Here is a 20,413-nt window from a genome sequence, read left to right as displayed (position 1 = left end):
CCAATGGGCACCCTGTTGGAGCTACCTGTGGAGGAAAAAGTCTGGTCCCCAGACCCCTCGGACAAAGCCTGTAGCCTGGGCTTCTGGGGACTTGGGTTCTAAGTCCCCAGCGTCCTGGAGACTTCTGGTATTTCTCTGGCCCTTCTCCTTGCTAAAAACCTTAGGAAGTCAGTAAGGCTGGATCCTTGGCTCCAGGGTCTGGGGATGCAGAAGGCAGGTCCCTGAACCACACCGGAACCACACCTGTGCCCCAGGCAATAGTATCTGGTTTTTCGGTTTGGTGCTGCTCTGGAAGCAATGTGCATGTACTAATAATAGGCCGGGATCACAAATGAGACACTGAGAGTTCAGTCTGACGAAAATGACCATAATAGAAACAAAACAAAGCAAAAGGCAGCCAAGGAAGGGTGAACAAAGGATCCTAAAATAAAAAACAACTAAAACATTCCGTTCCCTGAGGACGGCCAAGGCAGCCAGCTCTTCAGGCAGCTTCAGTCACCTACGGACAGGTACACCGGGCCAGGCATCTGAGAGCGGCAGGCGAAAAGTTCGGCCCCGTCTGGGCCGAGCAGGGGCGCGGCGCAGAGGCAGCGTGCGCAGGAAAATGGGTACCTGGGGAGGGGGCTGGGTCTCGGACCCGACCTGCAGGGCGCCGAAGGCCGCGCGTCCAACTGACCGCCCCAGGACCCGGGCCCACGGAGCTCTGAGGCCGCAGCCTGAGGCCGCAGCCTGAGCCGGCAACGCGCCTGAGACCTCGGAGGAGAGCCCGCGCGGAGCAGACTCTGGACGCCAACTCGCGGCCCACTAGCCCACGTGTGGCCCCGCCCCCGCCCCCAAGCCCGCTCGTCCAGGGGCCACAGTTCGCCTCTCCTGCCCCACCCCACCTCGGCCGCCTCCGCCTTGCTGAGGTCCAGTTACCGGCCGCACCCTTGTGGCCCCGCCCAGGCCCCGCCCCCTCTCTTTATGGCCTCGCCCCGCCTCTGTCTTGGGCCCCGCCCCAGCATGGGGCCCCGCCCCCGATCGCCATTGAGCTGTTCCTCCGAATCCCCCGGCCTCGCCCCCGCCCCGCGACGCTAGTTGGTTTAGGGTCGGAGAGCTTCCCTGGGCGCGGATTGGCCGCGCTGGTCGCCGTTCCGCCGTTCGATTGGTCCGCGGTGCCCGCTTTCGCGGGCCCTGCCTCTGGAAGGAGGCGGGGCCAGAGGCAGCGGGCGACTCCGGATTGGTCGGCGGCGAGGTGAGGGCGGGCCCGAGCCGCGCGCAGCGCTTGGGCTGGAGCGCGAGGAACCGCTGCCGCCGCCTCAGCCCTGAGGAGCCCTCAGCCTCCGCGCTTTGGTGGCCGCTCGGTCTCCTCAGGCTCCGCACTAAGCGGGGTCCGCTGCTTCAGCACAGCCCGGCCGGCCGCGTCCGCCCCGCCCGATCTCCGCCGCTGGCTCGTGGCTCCGCCGCCCGCCGCGGGACAGGTGAGTAAGTGGCCGCCGGCCGGGCCGGGGTCCGGGTCGGGCGCGCCGGGGGCGCAGCGCACTCCGCGTCCCGGCGGACCAGCCCCCGCCGGCGGCCGAGGGCCCGGCAGCCCGCGACCCGCGGCCCGCAAACTTCCCCCGGGCCCGGGCGGGCAGGGCCCCCGGCGCGGGCTGAGGGTCCCAGGCTGAGTGGGGGTCCCAGGTCTGGGCCTGGGCCGAGGCAGCCCGGGTGGTGGGCGAGGGACCCGGGCGGGGTCCGGGCGAGGTCCCACGCGGGCGGGTCCTGCGCGGGTCCGCGCCGGCAGGTCTGGACCCGGCGCCGGGCGCGGGACGCGGTCCTTGCGGAGGTCCGGGCGCGGGGCGGCGGCGCGGCCGGTCGCGGGTCCCGCGCCGCGCAGGGTGCCGGCCGGACCCCGGGCCTGGGCGTGTCCTGCGGCCCGAGCCGGGCGAGCGGCCGGGCAGAGCGGGGTCCTGGCGCGTGCGGGGTCCCGGGCGAGGTCGGCGCCCTGGGCGGCAGGGTCCTGGGCGGCTGGCCCGGGGCGGCTGGCCCTGGCCGGCGCACGGAGTGGCCGGGAGAGCGGCCCGCACGCCCAGGCGCACTCGGGCGCCGGGCTGCCCGGCCTCCCTCCTTTCCCCAAATTCGGAAGTTGTCAGCGGTTGCAGGTCGGTTGACAAGGGTGGGTCGTCACCTGGACTTGTGAGGCCTTGGTTTCAAGACCGCAGGTTGTCTGTGATTGAGAAGAGATTCCGGGAAAAACCCGAAACCCCCAGGGCAGGTGGGTGGTGCGGAGCTGGGGTGCGGCCTCCCCAGCCATCAGCAGCTGCCTCTTCTTCCCCTGACCTCCTCCTTCCTTTCCTCTTTTCCCGGTGACCCTCTTCAGAATAGGTAGATGGAGCTGGCGCAGGTTCCTCTTTCGGGGTCACTGTATTTAATTTTCCGGCAGGATGGCTTTTTTCTTATTGTCCCTACAAGTGTTTGGTGAAAGTGTTTTGTTGTTCTTTGTGCTTAGTGGTGTTTTCTGATTTTTTTTCCCTACACTGTCAGTATGTTACTTCTTTCGGAGATTGGAAAAGTTAATCAAAGCTGGGACTTTCCCTCCTGATCATGGACTGGAAGGTCTCTGCATATGAGCCGATAGCAGTGTGTGGTGCCCCAAAAGAAACTGCGGGTGCAGGGCCTTACAGAACAACCCTTTGAATCTAGATAGGTAGCATACAGCCCCACCATTCCAAGCCATTCCTGTGCCCCTGAAGCTGAGTTTGCCTCCTGGAGCAAACTGTTGCCCCTTCCTCTTCTTTGGACTTAATCAGATGTTGGTCCCATAAGAGGTGCACAGGGGTGCTTCCCTGTCCTCTCATCTGCAAGAACAATATATCAGCTAAGAACATCTCAGAGAAATGGAGATCTCCAATTTTGCCCAGAGATTGTGCACTCTGGAAGATCATTGTTCATGAGAGGGGCTGGAGGAGCTTGGGATAGTGTCTTAAGACATGAGATTTGTCAGCAGGCAGGGGCTCTCCAAACACAAGTGCAGTGATGGACCAACTGAGGGTTCAACTTTGAGTAGTGTCCTTTTCACTTGTGTGTAGACTCTGTACAGTGTAAGTTCAGTACACGTTTCATAATACATAAAACTTTCATAATACATATACTTTCTTTGTCAATTGATGCTTAGTATTATAAGGGTTTGAAAATACTCTGATGGTGAATGGGGTCTTTATAACTGAAAAATTGGAAATCCATCGTTAGCCTTCAGTCCTGGTAGCAAAGACTCACAGGACCCTGTGAGTCCACTGTCCATGGTGCTGAATCTGTGTCTTCTATTTGTTCCTCCCACTCCCAAACTTCCTTTTCAGTGTGAAAGTGATTTTTAAAGTATGCTTTAAAATTAATTTAGGATTTCACATATTAAAAAGAAAAGTTGAACAGGAAAGTTCTGCTGAACCTGAATAGGAGCATGTCTTTAAAACACTTAAACTATATCATTTTTTCTTTCTCCATTAAAAGCCAATAATTGTGCTGACTTAGCATTGTCTTTCTGTTGCTTAGTCTTTCTTCTCTCCAGGGGGAGTTTTCTTGCTTGAGTATGAACATCAAGTAACAAGCCGTTGAAATTAAATGAGACTGTTTTCTTAATAACCACCTTCTAACAAAAGAACCCTTTATTGCAATATGCACATGTATTTGTGTGCATAGGGCAATTTGTCCCTAACAAGCACCAGTTGATCCACCCTCACACCTCCAGTCTTTTCTGGAGAGGGCCGAATATGTGGTGGCCATTGGTAGTTGCCAGACATTTCTATTGTTAGAGCAGCATCAGTGCTCTTGTATAATTTTGAGGACTGTAAATCATTTCTGATAAATACCTTATTTCTCTTGGGGTTAATTTTATCAGTTACTTTAGAATGGCCCACAGGTTAGCAATAGAAAGGATGTTGCTTGTGGTATAGAGATTCTTCCACATGATAGTGTATTTCATATCAAGCCAAACCATGGGTTATTGAGGTGTTTACTGGTATGATTATCTGAACTAGTTCTTTGGCCCTACTTGATGTGCATTTAGCCCATGTTGTTTGTAACATTTCTTTTGTTGAGGGAACTCAGCAAAATGTCACTCAGGATTCAGGAACACTCTTGAGTGCCTCCTTTGCTAGTTGCTATGATCTGAGAACCTGGAGGGAGTGAGACCTGGTTCTTTTTAAAAAAATTTAAAATATTTTACAGTCTGCATTTTGATTCATTGTACACAAATGGGGCACATCATTTCGTTTCTGTGGTTGTGCACAATGTAGATTCATACCATTTGTGTAATCATACATGCACATAGGGTAATGATGTCTATCTCATTTCACCATTTTTTATACCCCCTCCCTCTCATTTCCCTCTAAGTAATCTAAAGTTCCTCCGTTCTTCTCTCATTCCCCACCCTCCCCCACCCCCATTATATATCATCATCCACTTATCAGGGAAAACATTTGGCCTTTGGTTTTTTGGGATTAGCTTATTTCACTTACCTTGATATTCTCCAGTTCCATCCATTTATCTACACATGCCGTAATATTATTCTTCTTTATGGCTAAATAATATTCCATTGTGTATATATACCACAGTTTCTTTATCCATTCATCTGTTGAAGGGCATCTAGGTTGGTTCCACAATCTAGCTATTGTGAATTGAGCTGCTGTAAACGTTGATATGGCTGCATTACTGTAGTATGCTAATTTTAAGTCCTTTGGGTATAAACCTTAGAGTGGGATAACTGGGCCAAAAGGTGGGTCCATTCCAAGTTTTCTTGTCATTGAAGGACTCACCAGTCAGACTGAGAAAAGGGGCTTGTAAATAGTTGCAGGGCCATACAGTGCTGCAATTGGGATACATAGAAAGTCCAGTGAGAGTTGAGTCATTAGAGTGGCGATCTCCTTCAGAGAGGAGGTTATCTTTGGGATGAGCCCTAGAGGATGAGTTGTAATTGTGCATCGATATGTATAAATTGATTAGAAAAAGATGAGAAGATGGGTGTACTTGGAGAACAGATTGTGTGGTGATATAGAGGCTGGAGGAGTAAAGGAGCTGGAACCCTGTAGGGATGAGGGGAGAGAGTGGACCAAGGGTTGTGTGGTAGGTAGAATGCTTGTTTTCTAAGGCTGTCCATGTTCTAATCCTCAGAACCTGTGATGTGTTAATTACTTGGCAAGGAAAGTAAGGTAGTGGATGGATCAGGTTGCTTACCAGATGATTTTTTTGGGTGGGTACCAGGGATTGAACTCAGGGCACTCGACCACTGAGTCACATCCCCTGCCCTATTTTATATTTTATTTAGAGGCAGGGTCTCCCCGAGTTGCTTAGTGCCTCACTTTTGCTGAGGCTGGCTTTGAATTTGTGATCCTCCTGCCTCAGCCTCCCAAGCCGCTAGGATTACAGGTGTGTGTCACCATGCCTGGCTCACCAGATGATTTTAAAATAGGGAGATGATCCTGGGATCCTGGCTTGTCTGGATGGGCTCCCAGTAATCAAAGGGCTCATTAAATGTAGAAGAGGGAGGCAGAAGTATCACTGTCAGTGATAGGAAGTGAGGATTTTAGTCATCTTTGCTGGCTTTGAGGATGGAGGGGATCATGAGTCAAGGGATGTGTGCAGCTTCTGGAAAAGGCAAGAAGATGGATTCTTTGGAGTCTCCAGAATTGCAAGATAAATATTTGTTGTGCTAAGTCACTAAGTTTGTGGAAGTGAGTTGCAGCAATAGTGGGAAACTGGTGCAAGTTGCGACTGTGCTCTGTGCAGTCCTGGCTGGGAAGTTTGAGGAGGAAATAACACAATCAGATTGACTTTAGATGATCAGATGATTAGCTGCTATTTGGGGGTATTTGTCACATTTGGTAAAATATGGTTCTGGGTCCCAGTTTCACCTCCTGGGCAAGACTGGCATCTGATGTTGTCTCTCTGACCAGTCTCCTGCCAGTGGTGTGCCCCGCCCCACCCTTGCCAACTGCCATGTCCCTTTGGCTCACGTTTCCTCTCTGCTGGCTCCTGGGTGAGAGGCTAGGTACATACAAGTGGGACTCTGGGATCACAACCTCATGCCATTGTTGCCTCACATTCTAACTAATCCTTTGTATCTTTAAGTGTTTTAATTGTTGTCAATTGGGTAGGTATGAAATATCTCACTGTTTTAATTTGCATTTCCTTGATTACTAGTGAGTTTCAGGATTTTTTTGGTCATATGGGTTTCCTCTCATTTAATTTGTAGTTTCACATTGTTTCTCCATTTATTATCTAGGTTGTCCTTTTAGAAGTTCTTTATATATTCTGGATTCTATTTATGTCCTATTCTTTTAAAAGTTCTTTTTGGATGAACAGATGTTTACTTTTAATGTAGTCAAATTTATCAATCTTTTCCTTATGATTTGTGTTTATTGAGAAGTCTTATATTACTTCAAAGTCATAAGATATCTTTTTCCTTAAAAAAAGTTTACATATTTGCTTTTTGTATTACATCTGCACTTATTTTTGTATGGGATATGAGGTAGAGATCCACTTGTAGGATTTTTTCCAAATGCCTAACCAATTACTTTTGTTGGATGCCATCCCTTCCCAGTGATCTTCAACACTGCCTTTGAAACACCAAATTTCACAAATGGTACAAATCAGTTTCCTGTTTCTCTATGAATATAATGATAATTTCTTTCTTCCTAGTCCTTAATCTGTTATTTAATTTTTATAAATGCTCGCACCACTAAACAAAGTGGCATAGAAATCAGGTAAGAATATCCTTGTGTTGCTTATCCTGTTAAATCCTTAATTGTGAACTTTGCTTTTGTGTTTTGGTGGGTTTCTTTTATTAGGTTAAGGATGGTCTCATCTACTAGTAGTTTGATAAAAGCCTTTTTAAAAAAATCATAGATTTTGATTTTTATCGAATGTTTTTCTATATTTATTTAGGTGATTTAATGTTTTACTTTCTTTAAACAATTGTGGCTGAGATAAAATATTTTGATCTTTTAATTTTAAGCTGCAGGGTAACTGTACTTTGTCATGATATGCTGCACTAAATGGTCTGTTGGATCTCGCATAATAGTGTTTCACCTGCGGTTGGTGCACAGCCTCCTGAGGGTGCTGGCCAGTGCTGGCCTATTCCCCCAGTGACTCCTTCAGCTTTGGTGTCAAGATGGTGCTTCAATTCTTTGATAGATTTTAAAGGGAGGATATTTAGTCCTCTGAAAATTTGGAAAAATTGCTTCTTAATTGCCTTAGTCTGAACCCTTTAGAAAATGAAGACTTTTGCATGAGTATGTAATTGTTTTGGAAGGGTTACTGGTCTATCTGCTTACATTTTACACCTGATTTTAAATGGGGCAGGGACAGGGTGTCTTCCGTGTCCAAAAGTATAGGAAAACTGAACACAGGTCACTATTGATAATATTCCCTATATTGGGAAGGCTAATTGATGTCTGTGTTGCAGAATGGGCCCAAGCCCGTACCATGTTGCTCTCCAGGTCTTGTGCATAGATTTTTTAAGTGTGATGATCATCAAGGGGTCATTAGAATATGAAGCTAGATAGCATAGATGGCTTGTGTTTGTTGTGAGCAAACAGTCTGGGCTAGTTAGCTTTGTATTACTATGATGAGATACCTCACATAAAACACTTACGAAGTAAAGAGAGGTTTATTTTGGCTCATATTTCTGGAGGTTTAAGTCCGAGATTGGGTGACCCCCTGGGTTTAGGCTTCAGGATATGAAATCATATCACCTAGGATATTTGGTATACAGATTCTCTTTGCTGGCTTGAGGAAGTAAGGGGCCATGTTGTAGAAGCACATGTGGCTAGAAACTGGGTATTTTCTAAGAGCTGAGGGTGGACTCCAAGGGTTGACAATAGGAAGCAGGGAACAATCAGGCCTATAGTGCAGTGACACAAATTCTGTCAGTCACTGCAGCAAACTCTACCAGTCAAGCCTACATGTGAGCACATAGCTTGGCCAACACTTGATTGCAGCCTGTGGGACCCCAGGCAGGGGACCTGTAAGCCACTCAGGTTCCTGACTCAGATTGTGAGATAGCCACTGTATCCTGTTTAAGGGGCAATGCGCAGCTCATGTGTGTATCTCTGTGACCTCCTAGTGATCTCACTAGAAGTGGATTTGGGCTACTGAACAGTATTCAGATCTGTGAAGTTATTGGTTCATCATACATTTTGTTTTTTAAAATCTTTTTTATTAATAAAAGTAATACAAATGTTTTGAGTAGAAATATTGAAGCAAACAGAAAAGTAAAAAGATGAACATCATTCAAAATCTTACCATACAAAGATATCTAATGGTTTTCTACATATATATGCATGTCCTAAAGTTCAGATTAATTCCATGATGTATTTTATAAATAAATATTTTCTTTTGAGCTCAGGGGATAACTCTGTGGTAGAGCATGTGCTTAGCATGCACAAGGCTCTGTGTTCAGTCTCAGCACTAAAAATAAACAAGTAAATAAATAAAAGTAAAGCATAAAAATAAAAATGTCTGCTTTTACTAGCATGTCAGCACTTCCTTCTGTCACTATGCATCCTTCTGACATACCATCCTGAATGGCTGCATACTATTCCAATGGGTGTCCAAGTTTATTGAACCAGTTCAATATGACTGAACATTTTTATTGCTCTGATATTCACCATCATAAATAATGCTTTGGTAAATATTCTGTATAAAAATCAGCATGTTTCTTGCTGCTACTTCTGAAGGATAAATTTCTAAAGACAGAACTATTAGGTCAAAGCTTGCAAATGTTTTTAATCCTCTTGATACTTAACCTATCCAGCTTCCAACAATTCTAAAAAATAATGTAAAAGTTGGATGTCTGTTTCTATAACTTGCCAGGTTGGGATAGGACAAAACTATTGATTTTTGAGCATTTAGGTTCCTGTTTTCTTAACCCTGTTTTCAAAGTGCTTTTAAATTATTCATTAAAGTGCAATATGGATTCTATTTATAGACATGTTTGTGTGTGAGATTGCTCTCTTAATGTTTGGGAAAAGCCTTATGAATTGCTGTTATCACATCCCTATCTTTGACAATCTTTTTCCACTCCTCTCCACCCTTTCTTTGTTCTTAGTCAAAGAGAGACACTGAGACACAGAGGCCTCGTGGCCTTGCATTACTCAGACAAAAATGGTTGTTCTGAGCCAGCCTTGTTCTTTTCTTCTTGCCATTAGCGAGCTGACCTCACAGGACGAGAGATCAGCCAAATATTAATTAACTCAAAAATATTTTTGTAATACTAAAGTAATAGGTGTTTATTTAGAGAATTTCTAAAATAAAGACTAGCATCCAAAGCAGAATAAAAATCTTGACAATCCAAAAGAAAATATGGCAATCCTATCACCCACTGATGACCAGTGTGAAAACATAACTTGGTCATGCTGCCTGTACCTGTGCTGGTCTGCTGATGACTGATACTTTGGGATTTTTGTATACAAGTCTATCAGTGAAGTTGGTTGGTGATTTTCCTTTCTTGTAACTGTTCTTGTTATAATCTGAGATGAACAATCAATTTATTAATTTGCAGCCTTTCTCGTTTTCTAGTATGTGCTCTTAAAGGTGATGCATTTCCTTATACATTATACAGAGATTGATTTGAGACATCTTCATTATTGTTTAATATATTTTTTAATTTCCATTATGATTTTCCTTTGATTTTAGGTAATTTAGAAGAATATTTAAAAATCTCCAAACATTTGAGTATTTTCTTACTATTTTATTGTTTTTCAGCAAGATTACATTGCCCAAAGATCTATGATTTTAATCTTTTGAAATTTGCTGATAAGCTTTTCTTATATATTCCTGTGAACTGCTTGAAAGAATTGGGGTCAAAGTATTATATATTCTATTTAGCTAAGTTGATAAGTGTATTACTCAGATCTGTTTTCTTTTTGGTTGAAGTCTGGTTCTTGTGTGTTACTAAGATAATTATACAATTTCATTATGATTTTGGATTTGTCTTATTTCTCCTTGTAGTCTGTCAATTTTTATTTATATATTTCGAGGCCATGTTATTAGGGGCATGCAAACTTAAAATTGTTGTGTCTTCCTGATGAATTGAGTAATCAGCATGAATGTTCTCTTTTATCCTTAGTAACGCGTGTTTGTCTTTTTGGTGGGTATGTCTGATGTTCATAAAGCTAGGTCAGACTTTTTCAAGCTCATATTTGCAAAATATCTTTGTTTTTCATCATTTTACTTTTAACATTACTATATTGTCATACTTGAGATATTTCTCTTGCAAGAAAGGAGTATATTAGATTTTTTCATCTAATCTGACAATTTTGTCTTTTTGTTAGAACACTCAATTCATTTACATTAAATGTAATTATTGATACATTTCATTTGAAATGCACAATCCTATTATGTATTTTTCTTGTTTTACATTTTGTTTATTGTTCTCCTTTCTTGCATTATTTTAAATTGATGTTGTGTTAAAAACAGTCATTCCATTTTCCTCCCTCTCCAGCAGATTGAAGGTCAGACTTTTCCTTGTTCATAGTGGTCACTGAACGTGCTGGTGGATTCTCCAGGCACTGGGGCACCTCCCTTCTGCTGGAGCACTTGGGCTCACTCACACTCTCCAGGCACAGCTGTGTTTGTCACCGCCCATTTAATTCCCTATGTTCTTTTAAGTTCAGTGAAATGATATTTACAGCCTTATTATGTTTATGGTATTGGTTTTAACAGCATATATGAACCATAATGTTAACGGCAAGTGTTCATTTAAGATTTGTTCACATTTTTCTCCTTTCTTTGCTCTCAGACATTTCAAACTTTCATTCTGTGATCTTTTTTCTTCTTCCCAAAGAACCATCTTTAGAGATTTCTTTATTGCAGGTAAGTTGTATAGCAGGTCAGCTGCATTTTTTTCCTAAAAATATTTTTATTTCTACTTAAAAAATTTTTTAATTTTCTAAAACAATTCAAATGTAATTAGCATACCATAAAATTCACCTTTTTTTTTTTTTTTTTTGCTGTGCTGGGGATTGAACCTCCGGCCCTGTGCTTGCAAGTTAAGCACTTTACCAACTGAGCTATCTCCCCAGCCCAAAATTCACCCTTTTAAAGTATACAGCTCAGTGGCTCTGGTACATGTACGTGGGTGTGTAACTATCACCACTACCTAATTTCAGAACAGCCTCATCATCTTAAAGTGAAATGGCATGATTAGCCATAACCCCTGATCCTCCTTTCCCCAGTCCTCGGCGGTCATTTGTCTACTTTCTGTCTCTGAGGATTTGCCCGTTATGGACATTTCATATGGATGGAGTCGTACAACATCTGACCTTTTGTATCTGGCTTCTTTTGCTTGGCAGAATATGGTCAGGTTTTGTCCATGTTCTAGTGTGTGTCAGTATTTCATTCCTTTTTATGGCTGAATGATATCCCATTGTATGGATATGTGACATTTTATTTTTTCACTTATCAGCAGGTGTCATTTGGGCTGTTCCTTTTTCTGGCCATTGTGAACCATGTGCCTGTGTACTATAAACAGTCATGTACTAGTTTTCGTTGGAATCTATCTTTAGTTCTTGGGTTTATACCTGGGAGTAGAATTGCTGGTCATATAGTAACTCTGCTTAACTTTCTGATTAACTGCCAAAGAGTTTTATAAAGATGCCACCCCATACTGACCAGCAGAGTGTGGGGAGCCAGTTTCTCCACATCCTCTCCAACACTTCTTATTTTCCAGTGTTTTTGATGATAGTCATTCCAGTGGGTGGGAAGTGGTATCTTCCTGTGGCTCTGGTGAGCATTTTCCTAATGACTAATCTTGAGCATTCATGTGCCTACTGGCCATTTGTATGTCTTCTTTGAAGAAATGGCTATTCAGATTCTCTGCCCATTTTAAAATTCGATGGCTTGTCTTTTTATTCTTGAGTTATAGGGGGTCAATATATTTTCCATCGATTAGTTCTTTTTTTAAATTTTTTTCAATTGTTAATGGATCTTTATTTTATTTATTTATATGCGGTGCTGAAAATTGAACCCAGTGCCTCACACCTGCGAGGCAGTTGTTCTGCCACTGAGCTACAACCCCATCCCATCTACTAGTTCTTTATTAGATATATTGTTTGCAAATATTTCCTCTCCTGCTGTAAGCAGTCTTTTTAATTTCTTGATAGTGTCCTTTGATACATAAAAGGTTTTAATTTTGATGAAGTCCAATTTATCCATTTTTTCTTTTGTTGCTTGTGGTTTAAGTATCACATTTAAGACAGATTTGTTGGGCTGGGCTTGTAGTTCACTGGTAGAGTGCTTGCCTCGCATGTATGAGGCCTTGGATTCCGTTCTAGCACCACATGAAAACAAAAAGGCAATCAAGAAGACAACATTGGTTAATCCCAGGTCATGATGATTTACACCTCCATTTTAGTCTAAGAGTTTTATATTTTTAGCTCTTAAATTTAGGTTTTTGATGTGCTTTGAGTGTTTTTTTTAAGACAGGGTCTTACTATGTTGTTCAGGCTGTGGCGAACCCACCATCCTCTGCCCTCAGCTTCTCCAGGGCTTGGTAGTTCTTGTATATGGTGTGAGGGAGAAGTTTTACTTCATTGTTTTTTATGTGGCTATCCAGTCGCCCTGGTATTATTTGTTGACCAGACTATTTCCCCATTGAATGGTCTTAGCACTTGTGTCAAAAATTAATTGATCACGGGCTGGGTCTGTGCCTCATTGGTAGAGCACTTGCCTAGCATGTGTGAGGCACTGGGTTCGATTTTCAGCACCACATAGAAAATTAGTAGAATAAAGATATTGTGTCCATCTGCAGCTAAAAATACTTTAAAAAATGATCATAAAATATAAGTTTATTTTTGGACTTGCAGTTCTATTTCATTGACCATCATGTCTTGCTTTATGACAGTGCCACACAATCTTGGTTAGTATAACTTTGTAGTAGGTTTTAATATTGGGAAGAGCAAGACCTACAACTTTGTTCTTAAGATGGTTTGAGCAATTTCTGTCCAAGCATTACCATATGATTTTTAGTATTAATTTGTCAATTTCTGCAAAAAAAAAAAAAAAAAAAAAGGTAGCTGTAATATTGATAGGGGTTTAGGGATTGCATTGAATCTGAAAATCAGTTTGGAAAATGCTATGGTTTGGATGTATGTGCGTTCTTCCTTGTGTGTGTGTGTGTGTGTGTGTGTGTGTGTGTGTGTGTGTGTCTGTCTGTCTGTGTACTGGGGATTGAACCCAGGGGTACTTAACCACTGAGCCACATTCCCAGTTCTTTTTAAAAATTGTTTAAATTTTGAGACTGGGTCTTGCTAAATTGCTTAGGGCTTCACTAAGTTGCTAAGGCTGGCTTTGAACCTATGATCCTCCTGCTTCAGCCTCCTGAGTCTGGGATTACAGGCATGCATCCGTGTACCACCACTCCTGGCTTGCTTGTATTTTGTCCCTCAAAGGTTAATGTCATGGAAATTTGGCCCCCAGTGAAATGGTGTTGAGAGGTGGTGGAACCTTTAAGAGGTGGCCTACTTGGAAGTGATTAGATCTTTAAGAGGGTTTTATGCTCTTTTTCTTGGTGTACTTTCTTCCTCTTGCAACCTGCAAGAGCAGATTGTTATAGGATAATCTGGCATCTCTTTGAATCTCTCCTCCTTCCTTGCTCACTCATGTGTCCCTTCTGCATGTGGCCAGTTTCTTTTCTGATTTTCTGCCACATTGTGGCACAGCTGGAGAGGCCCGAGGACATTGGCTTTATGTCGTTTGGACCTTCTTACCATCAGAATCATGAGCCTAACAAATCTCTTTACTTAAGAAGTTACCCAGCTTGAGGTGTTTTGTTACAGCAACACAAAATGAACTAGAACATAGTGTATTGCCATATTAACAATGTTAAGTTTTCCAATCCATGTGTAAGGGACTTATTAGCTATAATAATTTTTATAGTGGATTATAGATGATTTTCTTTTAGATATGGTTTCCTTTAGTTCTTTAAACATATTTAAAATAATGCTGCTGTGAATATGAGTGTACAACTATCTGAGTTTCTGCTTTCACTTTATTTGTATGTATACCCAAAAATGTGATTGCTGGATCATATGCTTATTCTGCTTTATTTTTTGAGGATCCACCATATCATTTCCATAGCAGCTACACCATTTTTTTATTCTCATCAATAGTATACAAGAGTTCTGGTTTTTCCACATCCTTGTCTTGCTACTTTCTGGGACTTTTTTTTTTTTTTTTATAGTAGTCACAACAATGGGCATGAAGTGGTATCTCATTGAGATTTTGGTTTGCATTTTTGTAGAGATTAGTAATGTTGAGCATCTTTTTATCTGCTAATTAGTTATTATAATGTCTTCTGAGAGAAATGTTTATTTATCTTTTGCCCATTTTTAATTGGGTTCTCTGAATTTTTGTTGTTGAAAGTGTACTTCTTTTGATAGTCTGTATGGGGTAATTCCAACTTCTTGTGTCATCTGGCTGTTTTGTTTTCTGTGATTTCTACTGTGTTTTTCCTCATGGTGTCTAATTTCTTTGTGTGTGCTAGACATTGTTTTTACAGAAATATTTTGAGGGATAGTTTGAGACTTAGGATGATTATTTTTAGAGTGGATTGATTTTATTGGGTACTTCCAAGGTTCCTTAGTCTTAAAGGTGCCACCCACCCACCTTAAGCCACTAAGCCTTAAAGAGGCCATCTCAATGAGCAGAACAAAGCTGCTGTATCTTGTAGGGCTGGCTTGCTTCTCAGCTTTAGGGTTCAGCCTTTTGTGGCTTCTCAGCATCTGACAGTAGCATGGTAGGGTGGGAGGGGAGCCCTAAAATCTCACCTGTGTGGACAGCTGACCCTCTCTTGAGTTGAGGAGTCTCTGTTGGTCTTTGCTACTCAGAACATTTGCAGGCTTATATTTTTCTCCTGGCTCATATTTTTGGACTGTCCCTATAGGCTTTTCTGTCTTTCTCAAGTTGGCCAATTTTTGCCTCTGTCATGCTCAGCTGAGAGAAGTGGGTAATGGTCACCTGGAGGGCTGGGGTTTCCTTTTCTGCTCTCCCTGACTGGAGGTTGGGCATGCACATGGTCTGCTTTGAGGTGTCGGGGTTATAGTTTCGCCAAATGCTTTGCAGCATGAAGTAAGTCTCATCACCACCCACTTGACAATGGTTTTTATTTTGGTGTCACTCCTCTTCAGAGAATCCATTTCTGTATTAATTCATCTCTGAATTAATGATAGAGAATTTAAAATGAGAAAAATTTCTGATCTAAATTCTTTGGGAATTATCTGACCCATTTTCTATTCCTTTCTCATTCTCCACTGCTTGGAAATGAAACAGTATACTTGTGCAGTTTTTGGGCAGGCCTCACAAAGGCATGGCTTGGTAGTCTATCCTTTCTGTTTTCACCTGTGTTCACATCAGGAAATCAAACCATTTCTGATCTTTTATAAGAAAGAAAAACAAGATACTTCTCTTCTTTTGGAAGAGGGTAGAATATAAAATGATGAAGACAGTGGCTTGACTCCAAACGTGATGATGTGGGTGGCTTGCAGAGGCCCCTCCACCTCTTGCTGTGGGTCTCTTTTTGATGAAGAAAGGCAAACACAGTGCCTCGCAAGTGCTTCCCTGGGGCTGTTCTGGAGGTGAAAGGAGATGATTGACATGCAAACATGTTTAGTAGTAAGGCTTTTTGGGTAGAGAAGGCATTATTATTTCATCCTGAAGTACTTTTAGGGGATAAATAATTCACTTAGCCTACTGAGTTTATCCTTTGAGGCCAAGTGCTCCTACTCGCCCATGTCCGAGCCAGCTGGGAGCTGACAGCATGGTGGAGGGAAGCAGTCATAAGAGTGTGCCCCTGTGAATGTTACTGAGCTGGGTACTGGGAGTTAGCTTTGCATTACTATAATGAAATGCCTGTGGCAATTAACTTATAAAGGAAAAGATTTATTCTGACTGATGGTTCTGAAGGTTCCAGTCCAATATTGGGTGGCCCCAGTACTTTATGCCTGTCACGAGGGCACATCATGTTAGGAGCAAGTGGTGGAGCAAATTGCTAACAGTTTGAGCTAGGAAGCAGAAAGGGACTGAGAGACCTAGGTTCCACAATCCCCTGACCCAGTGACCTAGGAACCTTCCACTAGACCTCACCTTCTAAAGTTCTTCTACCTCCCAATAGTGTCACCCTGGAAACTGACATTAAGACAGGTATAATAGGGGCTGGGGTTGTGGCTCAGTGGTAGAGTGCTTGCCTAGCATGTGTGAGGCACTGAGTTCAATTCTCAGCACTATTTACAAATAAATAAAATAAAGGTCCATTGACAACTGCAAAAATATATTAAAAAAAAAGACAGGTATAATAGCTTGCATTATATGAGGGTGCTGGAATGAAATGTCAACCCTCAATTCCATTTTAAAAAACTTTTATTTGTTCTTTTCAGTTATACATGACAGTAGAATGTATTCTGACATATTATACATACATGGCATATAACTTCCCATTCTTGTGGTTGTACATGATGTGGCGTTACAGTGGTTGTACATTCGTATATAAACATAGGAAAGTTATGTCTGATTCATTCTATGATCTTTCCTGTTCCCATCCTCCTGCCCTTCCCTTCATTCCTCTTTGTCTAATCTACTGAACTTCTTTCCCCGACCCTGTGGTGTCTTAGCCTCCCTTGTTATGGGTTAGCATCTTCATATCAGAGAGAACATTTGGCCTTTGGTTTTTTTAGGATTGGCTTATTTAACTTAGCATGATAGTCTCCAGTTCCATCCAACCAGCAGAAGCCATAATTTCGTTGTTCTTTATAGGTGAATAATATTCCATTGTGTATATATAGCATATTTTCTTTATCCAATCATTTGTTGAAGGGCACTTAGGTTGGTTCCATAGCTTGGCTATTGTGAATTGAGCTGCTATAAACATTGTTGTGGCTGCATCACTGTAGTCTGCTGATTTTAAGTCCTTTGGGTAGAAACCAAGGAATGGGATAGCTGGGTCAAATGGTGTCAACCCTCAATTCCAGCAGTGGGCTGTGACCCATGTTGGCTCTTTCCCCACCTGCTGGAGAAAGGCTGCAGCCCCCACATAGAATCCCTGCTTCTGCTGGTACATTTGGATGTTCACAAGGGCTTCTTGCTTTGGACATGCTTCATATGGCACTCATCATCTCTTTCTCTTATTGTGGGTATCATTGCATCTTCTAGGCATAACTTCTCCTGGGCTGATAGGGATGCCTTGAAGCCTATGGGATGTCCCTGTTGTCCTGCTGTCTGTGGCAAGGCCCACAAAACATCTGGAGAACAGAGCTTGTCTGCTTGGCTTTCTTGTTGTGGGGACAGATCTTCTTTAGGTGTGCGTGCCCCTACGGGCGCGCCCACAGGAGGGGACCCAATACTCTTACTTGCAGTGCCCATTAGGTTAAGGATTAGATTGGAATATCTGACTGGAAGAGAGCCTGCAAGTCACTACTGAAAAGAGGATCAAAATACAACCCAGAGAAGACAGCAAATCTGGTGAGGGGTCATGGTGGCTGTGGTTTGTGAATGCTTGTTAAGAGTGGCTCAGGGATGGGTGCATCTGAGTGTAGGTGAAGGCAGACTGGGACTCTCCCTCTTCTTACCCCTACCATACACACCAGTCAGTAGGATTGCGGTGATGTGTGGATCCTCAGAACTCCCTGGGACCACGTGTGGTGGCTTACACCTGAAATCCCAGCAGCTTGGGAGGCTGAGGCAGGAGGATCACAAGTTCAAAGCCCGCCTCAGCAACTTAGCCCTAAGTGGCTCAGTGAGTTCAATCCTGGTATTCAAAAAAACACTCCCTGAAAACCTTCCAGGTTGCTGTAAGGTCAGACTATTTTCATAATGGCACTGTGACATTATGTTGCTTTTTCCTTGTTGACATTTGCACTCATGATATAAAAGTGGTTGGTGGCAGGGGCTTCAGCAGAAACCAAGACAGCAGTATCAGGCTCTACTAATGGTCATGGTGCTGTTCATCGCCACCTATGCACATCCAAAAAGCCAGCACCATTTAAGACTATCCTCAATGAAGTAGTAAGAATTGATTTCATTGAAATTTGATCCTTGAGCCATTTGGATAGTTTGGTTCTGGTTTGTCCCCCAGGGTTCATGTGTTAGAGGTTTGGTCCACAGTTTGGGCATGCAGAGGTGGTGGGACATCTCAGAGGGAGAGCCTAGTGGGAGGTCCTTACGTCATTGTGAATATTCATAGGTAGTTTCTGTGGGAGTTCTGTGTTTGTTCTTGTGAGAGTGAGGTGTTGTAAAAAACTGAACCTGACCCTTGAACTGCCTGCCTGCTGGTGTGATTGCTTCCTTCCATGTGGCTCCCACCAGCCTGATACCATTACTGTTAGTCTATCACCAGTGGGGACACCAATGGAATATCCAGTCTCGGACTTTCAACCTCCAGAACTGTGAGTCAAACAAATCTCTTTTCTTTACAGAGTTACCCAGCTCCAGGCATTTTTGTTGTAGCAATGAAAAGTGGACTCATACTAGCACCTCTTTTTAATATTGTAAGAATATTACAGAACTGGAATTTGCATAATGTACTTCTGCCAGTGGAAGCATAGCAGTTGTTCAAGGGAGAGTGCTGGTGCCTTTGTTGAACTGGAAGCTAAACTCTCTCCTCTTTCCCATGGAATGCCATTTTTACTTTGAGGAATAATTGACAAACTGGCTACTCAGTCATGTGTTTTCAGCAGACAGTATCTGGAAATTGAACTATGTGAACCTCTTATTTCAAAGGAAATAAATGCCGATGTTTGTTGCAGATGATAAAATTTGAGTTTTCAGGCCACAGTTGGAATTTTGGAAAAACTTGTCTCTGCCATGGTAAGCTCGATTGTTTCCCAGTATTAAAGACATCTGTGATGAGGTTAGTAGTGGTTTAATAAGTGTGAGTTTTGGATGTTCGTGTTGATGCATGTCAATATCAGAAGATCTGTGTTCCAAACTGACTGATATTTATTGTTGTAAAAACTATGTGTGGGTTAAATACTGGTTCAAAATGCAAGATTGTTAGATAATGGTCTCCTGTAGAGTCCTTATAGTTCATTCATAGGCTTTGAGATTCCAGATTTTTTTTGGCGGTACTGGGTCTGAACTCAGGCCTTGTGTATGCTAGGTAAACATTCCACCAGGGAGCTACGTCCCCAGCCCTGTACTGACCTTTAGGAGACGACTACGTGCCAGGTTTCTGTGTTCCAATCAAGAGAGTCCACCATGATCTGGTGTGCTGTTCAGATCTCTCCTGTGTCCCCAGGTGTCTGTGTGAGATGGGCCTGTCTGTAGGTCTGGCAGTCTCGCAGGTTGGGACCTCTGGGTGGGAGCTCACGGGTCACCACTTGGTGTCTGAAAACACTCATTGAGAAGCTGTCACTTCTGTGTGAGCTGCTCCTGTGAGGCACGCCAGGACTCAGGCCCAAGTCTGGTTCCTGGTGAGGTGTGTGCTCGTTTGCTCCTGAGGAGGCTGCTGCAGTGTTCTTAGTGGGAACACAGTCCAGTTAGTGTCCTCTGGTGGGAATCTGGGGAGCACGGAATTCTGACCAGTTACTTTTCCTTTGGCTTTCAGATTATCACTAAAAAAATTCCTTATATTGTAAGATTAACTTTTTTTTTTTAACATTTTTTGGTTGGCAATGGACTTTTATAATCATTATTATTTTTTATTTATTTCCATGTGGTGCTGAGAATCGAACCCAGTGCCTTGCACGTGCTAGGCAGGCGCTCTACCACTGAGCCACAACTCCAGCCCCAAGATTAACTTTCTGATTTATTCCCTAGAATTAGTTAGATACGAGTGAATCTTTCTAAAAGGAAGGATATTGAAGGCCTTAGGGTGTCACTGACCACAGGACATTATCAACATAAGGGCCCTGAGAAGTCATTTGGTTTTGATCTCCCACCTCAGAGCAGTGCACCTGCAGAGCTTGTGCTGCCATGGTATGACTCCCACCAGCTGCAGTGAACACTTGATGGCACAAGTGGGTCCTGTCCCTCAGCTTCTTGGTGGTAAGAAGGTCAGAGAGCATGGGTGAGGACAAGAGCTCCAGCTGTGGTAATCTGCACGCAACTCTGGACTCTCGCTTCCCATGAAGGTTGTGTCAGTCACCAGTTGGAAGAGCTGTTTGTGAATGAGGTCTCTGCTGGGCCCAGCAGAGGGAGGACCCATTGAACTATGGCTGTCTTCTAGACTCTATCACTCATGTTCAACATCTGCGACAGGAGCCTAAGCCTTGTGCAGAGAATCTCCAGAGAGCAGGAGTAACAAAAGTGCACAAAGTGGTATGGAACTGTGAGCCCTGGGTGGTTTGGGAGCTCTGGGCTGCTCCTGGCAGGGACTCACTTTCTGAGGCCCTCAAAAGTGTCACTTGGGTGCTTGTGCTTGTTTTATTTAATTCCCCTCTGACATCTTTCATTTTCTCGGTGTATG

General features: G+C 43.6%; 1 protein-coding gene across 13 annotated transcripts in view; it reads left to right on the top strand.

Annotated features, from left to right (window-relative positions):
- Positions 1 to 1,251: 1,251 nt before the first annotated feature.
- The window catches only part of PCBP3 (poly(rC) binding protein 3), a 235,080-nt gene continuing 215,918 nt past the window's right edge, over positions 1,252 to 20,413 (top strand). For 7 of the 13 annotated variants that reach the window (XM_079100771.1, XM_079100773.1, XM_079100776.1 and 4 more), the window contains exon 1: positions 1,253 to 1,460. The gene's annotated coding sequence lies outside the window, so the exon portion shown is untranslated. Of the gene's footprint in view, positions 1,461 to 20,413 lie in introns of all 13 variants that reach the window. The other 6 variants (XM_079100763.1, XM_079100777.1, XM_079100767.1 and 3 more) reach the window with 2 other exon arrangements.

This window comes from Sciurus vulgaris (assembly GCF_902686455.1).
Source record: "Sciurus vulgaris genome assembly, chromosome: 10".
Classification (NCBI taxonomy): domain Eukaryota; kingdom Metazoa; phylum Chordata; class Mammalia; order Rodentia; family Sciuridae; genus Sciurus; species Sciurus vulgaris.
The sequence above is the reverse complement of the archived record's forward strand: the minus strand, read 5'-3'. Positions and strand labels throughout refer to the sequence as shown.